The sequence below is a fragment of the Piliocolobus tephrosceles genome, chromosome 7, assembly GCF_002776525.5.
Source record: "Piliocolobus tephrosceles isolate RC106 chromosome 7, ASM277652v3, whole genome shotgun sequence".
NCBI classification, from domain to species: Eukaryota; Metazoa; Chordata; class Mammalia; order Primates; family Cercopithecidae; genus Piliocolobus; species Piliocolobus tephrosceles.
Window position 1 is genome coordinate 79,226,313 of NC_045440.1, and position 16,605 is coordinate 79,242,917.

General features: G+C 36.0%; 1 pseudogene; it reads left to right on the plus strand.

Annotated features, from left to right (window-relative positions):
* Positions 1–16,487: 16,487 nt before the first annotated feature.
* LOC111553198 lies at positions 16,488–16,571 on the plus strand (annotated as a pseudogene).
* Positions 16,572–16,605: the final 34 nt, after the last annotated feature.

A 16,605-nucleotide genomic window follows, 5' to 3' on the forward strand; every position in this document is an offset into this window, starting at 1 on the left:
TGGATGGAACAGTAGACATCATGTACCACCACATGGAAAGTTAAACTCCAAACATTTTCCATTGCTTACTCTCTCTGATCAAGTTTCAAATTCTAGGAAAGGAACTTCCACTTGACCTAGTTTGTCTTTCATGAGCTCCCCTTGACAATGTGCCTAGTTACACACTGACCACAAGGTATTGAAAAGGGAAAGGAACCAATTTGAAATCCGATTGACAAAGGAATGGAACTCGATCATAAGCAGCCAAAAAGGGAAAAGAAAAAAAACAGACACTACCTAAACCATCAAAAAGGTAAAAAAGAAACACCTATGGACTACAAGATCAGACATGCATTCAGGAAGGCAGCTCTACTTCATGCAATTCAATCTTTCTGAGAGCTGGTTGCAAGTGACTTCCTAACTGCAGAATTTCATACAAAATAAAACAGACAAATGTGAAGTTCCATTATTTTGTTCTGGATTATATTTAACAAGTAATAAAGTGCATATCTAAGACTTCAAAGAGTTTCCCTCTGCTACAAGAATTAGGGAGACTGGGTCATTAAACATAGAATAAATATTATATACTTAAACAGAGGGTGTCCAGCTTAGTAATGGGTAGGATATCTCTGATGCCCCATCTAGATTCATGCTCCATCACCTCCAACCTGCTTTCTGGTTCTTAAATTCATCTCATCAGAATTAATTCACATCTTACTTACATTCCTCAAATACTTTCTTTAAAATTTAGGACTTCTGTCTCCTGTTAGGATTTAGTTTTCCTAATAAATTGGTTGTACCTATCTTCTACATTCTGTACTAAGCTTCCAGAAAACAAAAAAATGCCTTCTTTTCCTCTGAACATATTCTTTGGTTTGGCACAAATTTAATAAAGGATAAGTCTTTAGAAATGTTCTTTTCTTTTTTTTCTTTTTTGTTTAATAGGATCTCACAGGAGAAGAGAATCCACAGGGTCACAAATTTCCTGGGGTTAGACATTTATTGTTGACAATGAAATCTTCAAAATACACCCACCCAAGTCTCCCCTGATAAATGCTGGCATATTTTCTCTTATTAGATTTTTGTTATAGAAAGAAGATGAATTTTTATCATATATCATAATCAGCCTTTGAGTCTCTTCACGTAAAGATGAGGATAATGGCTTAGTGTGGTGGTTCTCTCACATCTAGTCCCAGCTACTTGGGAAACTAAGGCAGGAAAATCACCTGAAGTCAAGAGTTCCAGGTTGTGGTGTGCTGTTATCACAGCTGTGAACATCCACTGCACCCTAGCCTAACCAACATAGCAAGACCCTGTCTCTAAAATAAAAATAACAAAACGAGGACAAGACTCATACCAATAAGAAAATTCCAAGCAACCACCAAAATAATGGAAACAGTTAAATCAAGAGGAACTTTAGTGAGCAAAGAAATATTGTACTGTAATTAGAAAAATCAAGAATCTTAGAAAAAAATAATACAACACCAAATAGGCTTATGTCTTTAGGAGACTCCTGGGAAAGGTATATAGTCAAAGGAATAATTTCAATTATATGTTATTTATACTTTGAAATAGAACAAATCAGAATGCAATAAAGGCTGTGAAACAAGAAAATGGTTTCAGGTTTGCTTACCTTTGAAAGCTATTTTGTGGGTGCAATTCAAAAAAAGTCTTTTATATTCTAGAAAAAAAAATTTCTAGGAAACATGCAATTTAGTTTAAAAACTATTTACCTGGAAGTCCAAATTCAAAAACCTAAACTTTATAAAATATCCCTATAATAAAAGATATGAAAAGAAAGGAATTTAATACAACTGGAATTGTTTAATTTCCATCTTTTTTTTGGCTGTGTGAAGTGACTTATACTTCCTGACTTTTAGTTTTCTCATCTGTAAAAGGAAATTAATGCTAGATTCCTCACAGGATGGCTGTGAGAGTTAAATAACATACTGAAAATATTAGCCTGCCATTGATCAGTAAGGAAACCACTACCCACAAGAGGCTATCGAGGACTTCAAATGTGGCTTGTCTGAATTCAGTTGTACTGTAAGTGTAAAATATATATTAGATTTCAAAGACTTAACACGAAAAAACATAATATGAAGTATATCAGTAATCAACCACATGTTGAAATAATAGGTTAAAAATATAGCATTAAAATTAATTTCACCTTTTTCACTTTTCTAATATGACTACCAGAGAATTTAAAAGTGTATGCATGGATTACATTGTAGTTCTGAAGGAGTCTGGACCTAAATAAGTGGCTGGTAAATATTTTAAAATCTTTTAATTTCAATAATTTTGGCAGTTGTGCCAGATTTTGTTTTCTTTAATTTCAAGTCCTTATTCTGGGTGCTGTAAACTTTCTGAAATTCATTGAACTTGTACTTCAGAAAAATTATGTTTGTTGAGAAACTTTAGAAACATAGGATCCTTGATTGGTGGAATTATCTATATCTCAGCAAACACGAAATTGTCTATTTTGACAATTTTGGGGGGAAATAAAGGGGAAAAGGAAAAAAAGATAAAAAAAGAAAACAAAGATATCTACTAAAAGTTAAGATCAATGACTTACTTGAAGCTTATGTATCACATCAATTTTTTTTAGATTTATTAGAATAACACGAATTAGAAAAGTCTAGTCATCCCAGAAATAAAGTAAGGCATAACAATGCTGATAGAGTTTATTTTTGCATGATCTAAAACAAAAACAAAACAAAACAATTTCAGGTTGGGCATGGTGGCTCACTCCCGTAATCCCAGCACTTTGGGAGGCTGGGGAAGGTGGATTACCTGAGGTCAGGAGACCACCCTGGCCAGAATGACAAAACCCCGTCTCTACCAAAAACACAAAAATTAGCCGGGCATGGTACAGGGCACTTGTAAGTCCAGTTACTTGGGAGGCTGAGACAGGAGAATCGCTTGAACCCGGATGGGAAGGTTGCAGTGAGCCGAGATCACACCACTGTACTCCAGCCTGGGTGACGGAGTGAGACTTTGTCTCAAACAACAACAACAAAACCCAAACTTCTTGAACACTGAGAAAGGTATGCAATATTGGATAAGACATAGGTGAAGGTAACTAGGTTCAAAACACAATCATTGATGAAATGTGACCCAAACACAGAAGACTTTCATCTGCCATTATTGTAGATATGCCATATTGTTCTTTGTATTTATTTCCTATATGACTGTTGGAACATCTTATCTATATGTCCATGAGAGCCCTTATTGTTTTCAACCTGTTACTATAGTAAGCCATATCCATGTTGTAACTTCCCTCTTGACCATAAACTCTTTCAGGGAAGGATTTGTATCCATTGCATCTTACAGATGCTAAGGAACTTAATACTGAACCATAGGAATTACAGATAATCTTACACACACACACACAAAAAGTACTAAATAAATGTATGAATTATTTAATTCTAACTTAAACTTTCCATAATTAAATCTTCCAATTTATTAATAATCCTGAGTCTGGTAACTGGGTCCAAAATGCTATAAGTATAATAAAATTCTAAAACACTCATTCTTTGTCAATATCAACCAAATAACAATATTCCCAAAAAACTCTATTTTACTTGATGTCAAAATCAAAAGCTGAAAATATTATTACATTACAAAGTTAAGTTAGGATTGAATACTTTTTTCTCTTTTTCTACTCCCTTATCTCCCAAATAAGTTGACCTATGTATCATTTGGGTTTAAGATCTTTCCCCGTCTTAATTCAACTGGGTTTTCCATCTCCAGCATATCCTTATATATTGCCTAATCTTCAAAAGGCATTTTATTAGGTTATATTTTTGATGTGCATTGTGCAAGCACAGTATTTGTACAGTAGTATTCATTCTAAAATACATATTCACGTGACAGCCCATAATATCCCTGAAACAGCCATTACAGTCTGTCAAATAAATAATGCGCATTTTAAAGATGTTCTTTATGTGGGATGGCTCTCTTGCATTTTCATGAGGCAGATTCTTTTATTCTTTAAGAAAGAAAAGCACACAAAGGAAATGAACATGCAGAAAAATATGTTAAGGTAAAAGTGACACAAACCAGGAAATTCAAGCACCTTTTAGTTTCTTCCTGCTTCTACCACTCCAATATTTTACCCTATAATGTTCTATGAAAAAAGACTTACAGAGATTACGTCATCTTCTGTAACCTTCTATACATGGACATTTGAAAATAAAAATATCTTCTTTTGTGTATTTATGTAGTGTGAATCATATTTTGCATTTAAAAGGTGACTATTTTTCTTCAAAATCAGGGTTTACTTGGCAAACGTACCTATTAAAAGAAGTGACATCTTCATAGAGTTAGTACATTGTATCCCTGTTATGTTAAAATGGCAATCTTCTTTCTATTGTCTATAACAGCTACAGATCTATGTACACTGATTTTCCAAGGAAGTTACCTGCATTCACATGTAATCCTCTTTCCTGCTTTGATCTCTTATCAGTGGCTATAAAGACTATGAGAAAATAAGAAAAATAGAGAGCAACATTTATTGCATGCTTACCACATGTCCAGTACCATGATGCACACTCAATATATTTTCCAATTCAGTCCAAGAGAGCTAAGGTGTGTATAGTTGTTATGAACATATGAAACAATTAAATAAGCAATTTGTAAAAAGTACTATCAGTGGTATTGTTTGACACCATAGCTTGAGCTCAAAGGAAACAAAGTAAGAATATAATGTTTACTTCATCCCAGTTCATGTTAATTCTATTATTACAATTTTTATATATTACAGGTTGTTACAAATATTTTCTAACACTGTAGAAAACATACTTTTTTCAAAAAGTGCTTTCAATTTACTGTATTGCATAATACTTTCTGCATGTTATTGCATTCTTATTATATTTTACTTTTATTTTATTGTAAACACTAAAGTGCCCCGGGTAATAGTTCTAGATAAGAATGAACTGATGAAACTAGGAAAGATTTACTTAGGATTCGATATGACACAGACCTTTTAGATTTGTGAACTACCTTTCTTCCCACAATTCAACATCTTCTCCCAAATCAACACAAAATAAATAATATAAAGAATTATCCATGAAATGACTAGGGTTTCATATTAGTTTTTAAAATATCACAGAATCTTATATTTGGAAGGACATTTATTGGGTATCACATCTTGGATGGGAAATGTTCCACAGTGGAATGCGGTACAGAATCCAAGTATCCTGTGGGGCTGAGCACAAATCAAGTTAAAATTATTTTACTGAAATCAAGGTTGCTCACATCCAAAACATTGGGACAAAAAACTGTGAAGCTTTGTAAGCAGATACAACATGATTTGTTAAAAATCACTATCCTTCACAAGTAACATTGTAATGTCTACATGGTGGCCATTGGCCACATGTCACCATTTATATTTGAATTCATGTTAGTTAAAATTAAACACAATTTAAAAACCAGTTCCCCAGTAACATTAGCTACATAAGTGCTAGCCAGTCACATATGACTAGTGGCTACCATCCCAGATAACATAGGTTATTGGACATTTCCACTAACACAGAACGTTCTATTGGACAGTGTTGATCTAGGTAGTTAACAGGGCCAAGGTTGATTCCTTTAGATTTCCACATACAGGACCATGAAAATTTTAAGACACTACTATGCATTCTCTAAAAACACCTATTAAATCGCTGTCATGTGAAAGGAACTAAAGTACAAACTCAAAATCAGACAAATTATTTTTAAATTTGAATGTAGGGATATGTAAGGCAACTGCACCACGCTAATTAATTTGCCTACTTTGATGTTCATGGTCATTAATGTTAAAAAGAAATTGGCAATATTTTTTAAATTCCAAATTTGCTATATCCTTTGACAATTGCTTACCTCCTCCATATAACCATGTAAATTGCCATATATTCATATAAAAAAGTTGAAAAGAAATCGAAGAATCAGATTAAATAAATTTTAACCAATAAATGTTAAATTAACTGCTTCTGCTTGGAACATGCTTTTTTTCGCTAAATTTGTATTAGTATTTCTAAGATTGGAAAAAATTCTGATGTTCATTTAAGGCAGATAATGTCATTGCCTTATCTTAGTTTCAACGAAAGAAATTGGAACTTGTAATCATTTTCAGGAGACTGAGATGGTAGCTTTAATAAATAAATATAATATTCACCGTATTTATTATTTATGTTAGTGAGTTTATTAAGGCAAGATAACATGGATTAATTCATTGATCAATTCATTCATCCATTTATTTGTTGAGTCAAAAAATTATTTTGAGTATCAAAAATGCTCCAGTCACAGATAATCTAGGCAATGCAAGTAAAGCAGTAAATAAGATGCAATGTCTTTATTTAAGGAACCTCATGCTCCAGTGGGAGAGAAAGACAATAAGTCACTCAATAAAAATAATGTCAGAGTGGGTACAGAAAGCAATGTTAGAAAGATTAATCGGATAATTCCTCACAAAGGAGGAGAAATTTGAACGGAGACCAGATGATGAGAAAGAGTCTGTGGAAGAAGTATATTTCTGCAGAAAGAATAGCATGTGAAAAGCCTAAGAGACAAAAGCTGGTTTGACAAATTAAAATAAATAAATACATCAAAAGGGGGCCAGTGTTACTGAAGCACGGAGAACAAGTACAGTAGTAAGAGATATCTTCTCATTTCTTTTTTTATTTTTAATGACTAAATCAAATCAAATAATTGAAAACTAGAGTACATATATAAAGTTGTGAGGTGTATCAAAAATGTCAAAGACCTTTTAATAGGGAAAACATTATTATTCTAAAATAAAATGTGTAATTTAAAAATTATATTAGAATGATGATCTCTCGCCGGGCGCCGTGGCTCAAGCCTGTAATCCCAGCACTTTGGGAGGCCGAGACGGGCGGATCACGAGGTCAGGAGATCGAGACCATCCTGGCTAACACGGTGAAACCCCGTCTCTACTAAAAAAAATACAAAAAACTATCCAGGCGAGGTGGCGGGCGCCTGTAGTCCCAGCTACTCGGAGGCTGAGGCAGGAGAATGGCATAAACCCGGGAGGCGGAGCTTGCAGTGAGCTGAGAACCGGCCACTGCACTCCAGCCCGGGGGACAGAGCGAGACTCCGTCTCAAAAAAAAAAAAAAAAAAAAAAAAAAAGAATGATGATCTCAAAATGTTTTGTGATATAAAGAGACTGTGACGAGCTAAAAAGGAAAGAATGAACATTCCCAATGTATATAAAAGAACTTCTGAAGTTTAGAACTCTAAGAATAAACTACCCATAGAAAAGATTCTCTGAGGATCTGCTTCTCTTCACCAGATCCCATTCTGTTTCTATATCTAATTGGGAGGTGCTGATTAGGAGATACTAGGAAAGATCTTATCCTGTAAGCAATATGTTCCACAATGCCAGGCAGAGGGTAAATGGCATTCTTGCCTTTTCCTCTCTCCTAAACAGGATGTGAATATTAGTAGGGTGACACTGATGATGGAGGAAATTAATGTTCCCATAAAACCAAAGCATGCATCCTGTTTTATTATACACTTGTTACATTATTTATGATCATTATTTTAATGACCAAAGTGAAATATACGTATTTTAATAATACATTTTGTAAAGATTGAATGTAATATCAATAATGGATTTCTTATATAAACCCTTCTTCTCCTAGTGACAAAATAGAAATATTAGAGTTGACTTGATGAAACATGTCAACCTACCAGCTAAGTCTACTTAAGATCCTTTGTGGTCTTGTACAAGCCATTAGTAAATAATCCAATTCCAAACTCTAAAATCAAACTCATATGCAACATACACAATTTTCCTGTCTCTTTATTATGATATGGTGGTGAGAGTATCAAGTATTGAAATCAGTGCTATGGATAGGTATTGCGTGCAACCTGAAGACATAGAAGTTTAGTTTTCATTCATCTTGAAGTTTAATTTAATAATTCTTATAAAGTTAATATAAATTATGTGTGATAAAAGCTTAGAATTAGAAAGGATATAAAGTATGTTGACATAAACATGAAAACTATGACCTTACAGTCAATCCAGGCAAAGTTTTCAGGTATTTGGGAAACCATGTACAGCCAATTTTTAGAAAGTATGATCTGAATCTATTTTCTTACATAATTTTGAGATGTATAAAACCAAAATGTAGTCAGATTAATAAAAAATGAGAAATTCTAAACAGTACTTATTATCTCTAGATATGTGACTGTCTAAACAACTACCAAAATTCAAAATTCAAAGCTAAAGCTTGAGAGGATAGAGTCATACATCTACTACATACAAATGCTTTTCTTAACATTTGCTATCATGCAATTATACTAAATTGTTTTCAAAGAGAAAACATCATGACCCTATATAAACAAGAGCCAAGAAATTGAGCTCCTGTTCAAGAGAATGCTCCTTTATTTAACATCAAAATTCTGGACATCTGGTTATGTCATGTGAATCTACTCTGTAATTCATGTCTGGCTCCTGCTATGTTTACAGCAGCCCAAGAAGAGTTAACCAATAAATTAATCTAATAGAATTATGTCTGGTCAGAGGTTTGTTCTGCAGGTGTGTGACTGGCATAATTTTTCTCAGAATAGATTTTAATTCTAAAAAGTGATGCATTGTTTTCATCCTAAGACTTTATTTTCTAGACAGGAAAAAAAGATAATGTTTCTTTATTCAACCATTATAACTGATTTTAAATTAATAGTGACTGTTTCTCTAGCATCTCCAAGAGGTAACCATGGTGAGCTATTAAGTAATAATCAATTTTGTAATGAATAAAAAGTATATCGTATTAAATTAACCTATAACAACATTTAAATGATATAATAAAATAAACCCTTCACATTAGTTTATCTACCATACATGACGAATATGTTTCCAATTATGTAACGAATTATTTACATGTATAATGTATAACATGAGAGTTTAATGACAAAATATCATATGGTATTAGGATCAATACTATTTTACTGATGAGTAGACAAATCATATACTTTAGTGAATCAAACATTTACACTTCAGCAAACATAGTCACTGGATTTAAATTTCAGATGTTTGTTAGTTCTAAAACATTCCTTTAAGAAATGTTTGTTTATCTTTAGAAAAAAATGTTGAGCTAAAATCAGAAATCCTGGGTTTTAATTTTTGGGTTTGCCACTAGTAACTCTGTGAGCTTGAGGAATTAAGTTCAATTCAATTCAATATCACTTCATTAAATATTTATGGAGCAACCTCCTTTATGCAAGGATGGGAAGACAAAAACATATTTGAAAGAACAGGGTAGGAATCCAGTGGAGAACAAAAGATGAAAGATGCTAGCAAGGAGAATAATTGACACAATAAGGGTCTAAGACAGGGAAGATAAGACAAAGAGCACAAATCCAGGAGTTAGTCCCTAAAGAAAAGGAGCAGGTCCTCCTATGAGATCAGAATGAAAAATGAAATGTAAACTAAAGACAGAGAGAGTTTCAGGTAGAGAGAAAGCAAAGTAAGGAAATTCATATGAGATTGATTTTTATCTCAGAAAATAAGGTGATGAAGGCATGTGCTGAGGTCAAAAGTCACTTGGGATGCTGAGGTAGTGGAGAAAGTTGGAGACAGTTTCAGTGAGGAAGGCAATGAGGAGGGAAAATGAGGCATAAAAAATTGCCTAGAAACAGTAAGGGGTTGGCATCCATTAGTAATAGGATTTTGTACTGGTCACAATCAATAGAGTTTTTTGACTTTCTCCATCAAAACTGAAATAAAAAGCAATATATAAAGCATGGAATAAATCAGAATTTCCCAGCTCTGAATGTTGAAAACACAAAATGAGAAAAGACCAAAGAATGGATAGTGATCTTCCACTAAGTGGTGACGTGTAGATACTTTAGTTAGTGGTGGAATTATTGAAATTATTGTTTAATTATATTAAATTGTTTCTGAAAAGAAAGCACCATGACCGTATGTGAACCAGAAACTTCTTATAAGTTGTGATGTCTAAACTAAGAAGAAAAATGAAGTTGGAGCTGGAAAATTGGCCTGAAAATGTCAGGCATAGTGGCTCATGCCTGTAATGCCAGAACTTTGGGAGGCTAAGGCAGTGGATCACCTGAGGTCAGGAGTTCAAGAGAGGCCTTGCCAACATGGTGAAATCCCGTCTGTACTAAAAACACAAAAATTAGCTGGGTGTGGTGGTAGGCACCTGCAGTGCCAGCTACTCTGGAGGCTGAGGTGGGAGAATTGCTTGAACCTGGAAGGTGGAGGTTTCAGTAAGACAAGATCATACCACTGCACTCAAGTCTGAGTGACAGAGTAAGATCCTGTCTCAAAAAAAAAGGAAAAGAAAAAGAAAAAGATAAAAGAATGGAAAAACTGCCTGAAAGAAATAAAAGTGATTATGAAAATATGCCTCATGGTGAAAGAAAAGAGGATGAGATTCACTAAACAGGAAAGTTAAATACCCAGGGTTTGGGCACAATAGATTTCAAAATTTAAAAAAGTTTTATGGACAGAATTACTAGGTCTAGAGTAGCAATTCTCAAACCTACAATCAGGAGCAACTCTGCAGCTTTGCAATATTATCAATTCTCAGAACCTATCAAGGGGTAGTAACTGTACATCTGTATGATTAAAAAATAACACAAAGATTTTGATACATAATCAAGCAAGTATTGCTGGTCTGGGTGAATTCTAACTTCTGAATTCTTGTACTTTACAATTAATGAATAAAATAATAAGAACCCCAACTCCCACAGTATTGTAGTCAAGAGGCACCTAAGCTGGTAAGGAAACATTCTGCAGGACTCCCTGGAGTTGAGGTCTCTGAACAAGGCAGGACTGAGAACTCAAGAATATTGCATTGGTGGCAGTTTCCATTTTCCATACATCTTCCCATTAAACCTGACACTACTTTTACTTACCCAACATATATCCAAGGCTTTTATTTGTTATTACAATTAACAAAAGCTACATATATCAACAAACATTAAGCAAAAGGAAAGATTTTATTAATGGATGATGTGATTTAGCTCTGTGTCACCACCAAAATCTCATCTTGAATTGTACTCCCATAATTTCCACATGTTGTGGTAGGGACCCAGGGGGATGATTTGAATCACAGGACTGGTTTCCCCCATACTATTTCCTTAAGTCTTACGATATCTGATGGTTTTATCAGGGGTTTCCACTTGTGCATGTTTCTCATTCTCTTTTGCCACCACCATGTAAGAAGTACCTTTCATCCTCTGTCATGATTGTGAGGCCTTCCCCAGCTACATGGACCTGTAAGTTCAATTAAACCTCTTTTTCTTCCCAGTCTCAGGAATGTCTTTATCAGCAGTGTGAAAATGGACAAATATAGTAAGTTGGTACCAGTAAAGTGGGGCGTTGCTGAAAAGATACCCAAAAATGTGGAAGAACTGGATAACAGTCAGAAGCTGGAACAATGTGGAGGGCTCAGAAGAAGACAGGAAAATGTGGGAAAGTTTGGAACTTCCTAGAGACTTGCTGAATGACATTTTGTCAAAACAAAAAAGCTGATAGTGATATGAACAATAAGGTTCAAGCTGAGGTGGTCTCAGGTGGAGATGAGGAATTTGTTGGGAACTGGAGCAAAGGTGACTCTTGTTATGTTTTACCAAAGAGAATGGCAGCATTTTGCTCCTGCCCTAGGGATCTATGGAACTCTGAACTGGAGAAAGATGATTTAGGGTATCCGGTGGAAGAAATCTGTAAGCAAGAAAGGATTCAAGAGCTGACTTTGGTGCTGTTAAAAGCATTCAGTTTTATAAAAGGGAAACAGAGGATAAAAGTTTGGGAAATTTGCAGCTTGACAATGCAATAGAAAAGAAAATCCCATTTTCTGAGGAGAAATTTAAGTTGGCTGCAGAAATTTGCATAAGTAATTGGCATGTGATGTTGAGCCTGTGAGTGCACAGAGGTCAAGAATTGAGGTTTGGGAACCTTCGCCTAGATTTCAGATGTATGGCAATGCCTGGATACCCAGGCAGAAGTTTGCTGCAGGGGCAGGGCACTCATGGAGAACCTCTGCTAGGGCAGTTCAGAAGGAAAACGTGGGGTCAGAGCCCCTACACAGAGTCCCTACTGAGGTACCACTTAGTGGAGCCGTGAGAAGAGGGCCACCATCCTTCAGACCTCAGAATTGTAGATCCACTTACAGCTTGCACCATGTGCCTGGAAAAGCTGCAGACATTCAATGCCAGCCTGTGAAAGCAGCTGGGAGGGAAGTTATACCCTGCAAAGACACAGGGGCAGGGTTTTTCAAGATCATGGGAACTCACCTATTGCATCAGCTTGACCCAGATGAAAGACATGGCATGAAAGGAGATCATTTCAGATCTTTAAGATTTGACTTCCCTGCTGGATTTTGGACTTGCATGGAGCTAGTAACCCCTTTGCTTTGGCCAATTTCCCACATTTGGAATGGCTATATTTACCAAATGCCTATACCCCCATTGTATCTAGGAAGTAACTAACTCGCTTTTGATTTTACAGGCTCATAGGTAGAAGCGACTTGCCTTGTCTCAGATTAGACTTTGGACTATGAACTTTTGATTTAATGCTGAAATGATTTAAGACTTTGGGGGACTGTTGGGAAGGCATGATTGGTTTTGAAATGTGAGGACATGAGATTTGGAGGGTCCAGGGGCAGAATGGTATATATGGTTCTGTGTCCCCATCCAAATCTCATCTTGAATTGTTCTACCATAATTCCCCCATGTGCAGGAGGGTCCCAGTAGAAGATAATTTGAATCTTGAGGGTGGTTTCCCCCATACTGCTCTCATGGTAGTGAATAAGTCTCACAAGATCCGATGGTTTTATCAGGGGTTCCTACCTTTGCATCTTCCTCATCCTCCCTTACTTCCACCATGCAGGAAGTACCTTTCGCCCTCTGCCATGATTGTGAGACCTTCCCTAGCCATGTGGAATTTTAAGTTCAATGAAACATCTTTTTCTTCCCAGTCTTGGGTAGGTCTTCATCAGCAGCATAAAAATGAACTAATACAATGGGAGTGCAGGGGTGCCTAATTGAATGCTGAAACCAAAATGCAGGTTGGTCTTTGGAGTTTGCTTATCAGGCAGGCCAACAGTACACTCCAATATTCACAAAAGCTTCTCTTCATGTGTCTGTTCTGTTATCTCTTTTTGTAGGTCAACTTTATTGGTCACTCAGTCAGTATAATAAAAATAGTTTCTTAGAACTCCAGGGTTTATATATTGCATATTCAACTCTTTGGAGAAAATAACCGTTATTTATGCTTCCTGTTTAGAGTTCTAAGAGAAACATACCTCCCCAAGTTTATCCATATTTGTATTGGCTCAGGTCATGGGAAGGTAACATACAAAATGAAGGCTAAGTTCCTTACTCTGAATGAAAGGAGCAGTTGTGAGAGGCTGTATGTACTGGGCACTATCCCATAATGGGCTTTTGTCAATAGCTAACACATACAACTTAACAATGTGATAAAAGAAGAATATTATTATAGTTTAGATAAAGAGCTGCTCGTGCCATGCTTATATTTTCTAGCATATTGTTTATTTCTGTGTAAGTACAGGATATGCTATTAATTATAACAAAGGAATTAACACATGTGTTTGAATTTATAGTACAATATAGTACAATTTTCCTTAGCATTAACACAACCATTAAGATAACAGAAAATATTTGAGATTAAAAAACACATCACAAAGTCTATATGCTATGTTGTGTCTCAAAAGAAAATTACTTCATTATTTATCTACTTGTAATTTACTCTCTTTTAGATATAATTCTATAGACCTTCACAACCTCAGAGCAGAGTTGGTAGTTAGGGTTGATTATGACTGTCAGAGTCAGGACCATGCCAGTCATAAGAAATATCAGAGCCTGACATAAAGGAGATAAAACAAGATAAAAGGTGGAGAAAATGTCTTCCAAATCTCAGTGTGCCATTATGCTACAATACAACACAATTAGTATTATGATGTAATTAGTTATCATTTATTGAGTCATTTAAGTGTTCTAAAAATACTTTAAATGTATTATCCCATGTAATCCTACCCTTATTTTGTAGACACTATCATTAGTTCTACTTTCCAGTCAATGAAACCACAGAGAATTTAATTAGTCTAACAACGATCACACCACGTAAGTGGGTACATCATACTTTAGAACCAAGAAAGTGTTATTCTAAAGACTATTTTTAGACAATTATAATAAAGAAATTCATATTGACGATCTAAAATGGTTAAGAAAATACAATATTTTGTTTAAAACCATAGACCTAAATGCAAAACAAAAACTGTAAAACATCTAGAAGATAATATGTGAGAAAATATAGGTGACCTTTGGTTTGGCAATGACTTTTTAGATATAACACCAAAAGTATAATCTAAGGAAGAAAAAAATTGATAAATTACACTTCATTAAAATTAAACATTTCTGCTCTGTATAATACTGGTATTAAAGACAGTATTAAGAGAACACAAAGACTCAGAGGTAATTTCAAAACAGTTATCTGATAATCCATAATATACAATAACAATTAAAGCTCAACAATCAGAAAATTAACAACCCAATTAATAAATAGGCAAAAGATCCAAACACCTCAAAATCTGAAACAGAAAATGCCAAATACTACAGAAGATATAGAGCAATAGGAATTCTCATTCATGGTTGGTTGGAATGCAAAATTGTGTAGCCCCCTTGGAAGACAGTTTTACAATATTTTACAAAGCAAAACCTACACTTACAATGCAGTTTAGCAGTTGCACACTGTATTAGTCCATTCTCATGCTGCTAATAAAGACATACCCAAGACTGTGTAATTTATAAAGGAAAGAGGTTTCATTGACTCACAGTTCAGCATGGCTGGGAGGCTTCAAAAAACTTGCAGTCATTGCAGGAGAAGGAAACATGTCCTTCCTCCCATAGTGACAGGAAGGAGAATGAATGTCCAGTGAAGGAGGAAATCCCTTATAAAACCATCAGATATTGTGAGAACTAAATCGCTATCATGAGAACAGGATGGGGAAACCACCCTCATCATACAATTATCTCTACCTGGTCCCTCCCACAACATGTGGGGATTATGGGAACTAAAATTCAAGATGAGATTTGGGTAGGGACACAGCCAAGCCATATCATTCCACCCCAGCCTCTCCCAAATATTATGTCTTCACAATTCAAAACACAATCATGTCCTTGCAACAGTTCCCTAAAGGCTTAACTCATTCTAGTATTAACTCAAAAGTCCAAAGCTTCATCTGAGACAAGGCAATATCTTTCCACCTATGAGCCTGTAAAAACAAAAACAAGTCAGTTACTTCCAAGATACCATGGAGCTACAGGTATTGGGTAAATACACCATGCCAAATGCAAGAAATTGGCCAGAACAAAGGAGCTAGAGGTCCCATGCAAGTCTGAAATCTGACAAGATAATAATTAAATCTTAAAGCTTCAAAATAATCTCTTTGACTCCATGTCTCACACCCAGGCTACACTGATACAAGAGTTGGACCCCCACGGTCTTTGGCAGCTCCCCTGCTGTGGCTTTGCAGGGTACAGGCCCCCTCCTGCCTGTTTCACAGACTGGTGTTGAGTGTCTGCAGTTTTTCCAGGCATGCAGTGCAAGCTGTTGGTGGATCTACCACTCTGGGGTCTGGAAGATGGTGGTCTTCTTCTAACAGTTCCACTAGGCAGCACCCTGTGGTGCAGACTCTGTGCAGACTCTGTGGGGGGCCCTGACCCCATATTTCCCTTCCACATTGCCCTAGCAGAAGCTCTCTATGAGGACTCCACCCCTGCAGGAGGCTTCTACCTGGACTTTCAGGCATTTCCATACATCCTCTGAAATCTAGGTGGAGGTTACCAAATTTTAATTTTTCTTTTCTGCACACCCATGAGCCTAGCAACACATGGGAGCTGCTAAGGCTTGGGCTTGCATCCTCTGAAACAATGGCCTGAGCTGTACCTTGTTCCCTTTTAGTCATGGTTGGGTCAGCTGGGACACAGAGCACCAAAGCTCTGAGGCTGCACACAGCAAAAGGAATCTGGGCCCAGCCCAGGAAGCCATTTTTTCCTCCTAGGTCTCCTGGCCTATGATGGGAGGGGCTGCTGCAAAGGTCTCTGACATGTCCTGGAGGCATTTTCCTTATTGTTCGGTGATTAGTATTTGACTCCTCATTACTTATGCAAATTTCTGCAGGGGGCTTGAATCTCCCCTCAGAAAATGGGTTTTCTCTCCTACTACATTGTCAGTTTGCAAATTTTCCGAACTTTTATGCTCTGTCACCTCTTGAATTCTTTGCTGCTTAGAAATTTGTTCTGCCATATACCCTAAATCACCTCTGTCAACTTCAAAGTTCCACATATCTCTAGAGCAGGAACAAAATGTTGCCAGTCTCATTGCTAAAGCATAGCAAGTGTCATCTTTGCTCCAGTTCCCAGGAAGTTTTTCATCTCCATCTGAGAACACCTTAGCCTGGACTTCATTGTCCATATCATTATCATTTTGGTCAAGACCATTCAACAAGTCTCTAGGAAGACTATACTTTCAGGGATCATTTCTATAGTTTGTTACTAGAGAAGTTTCTCTGAACGTGTAGAGCACCGACTGCTTTAAAGTTCATATGGAACCAAAAAAGAGCCCGTATTGCCAA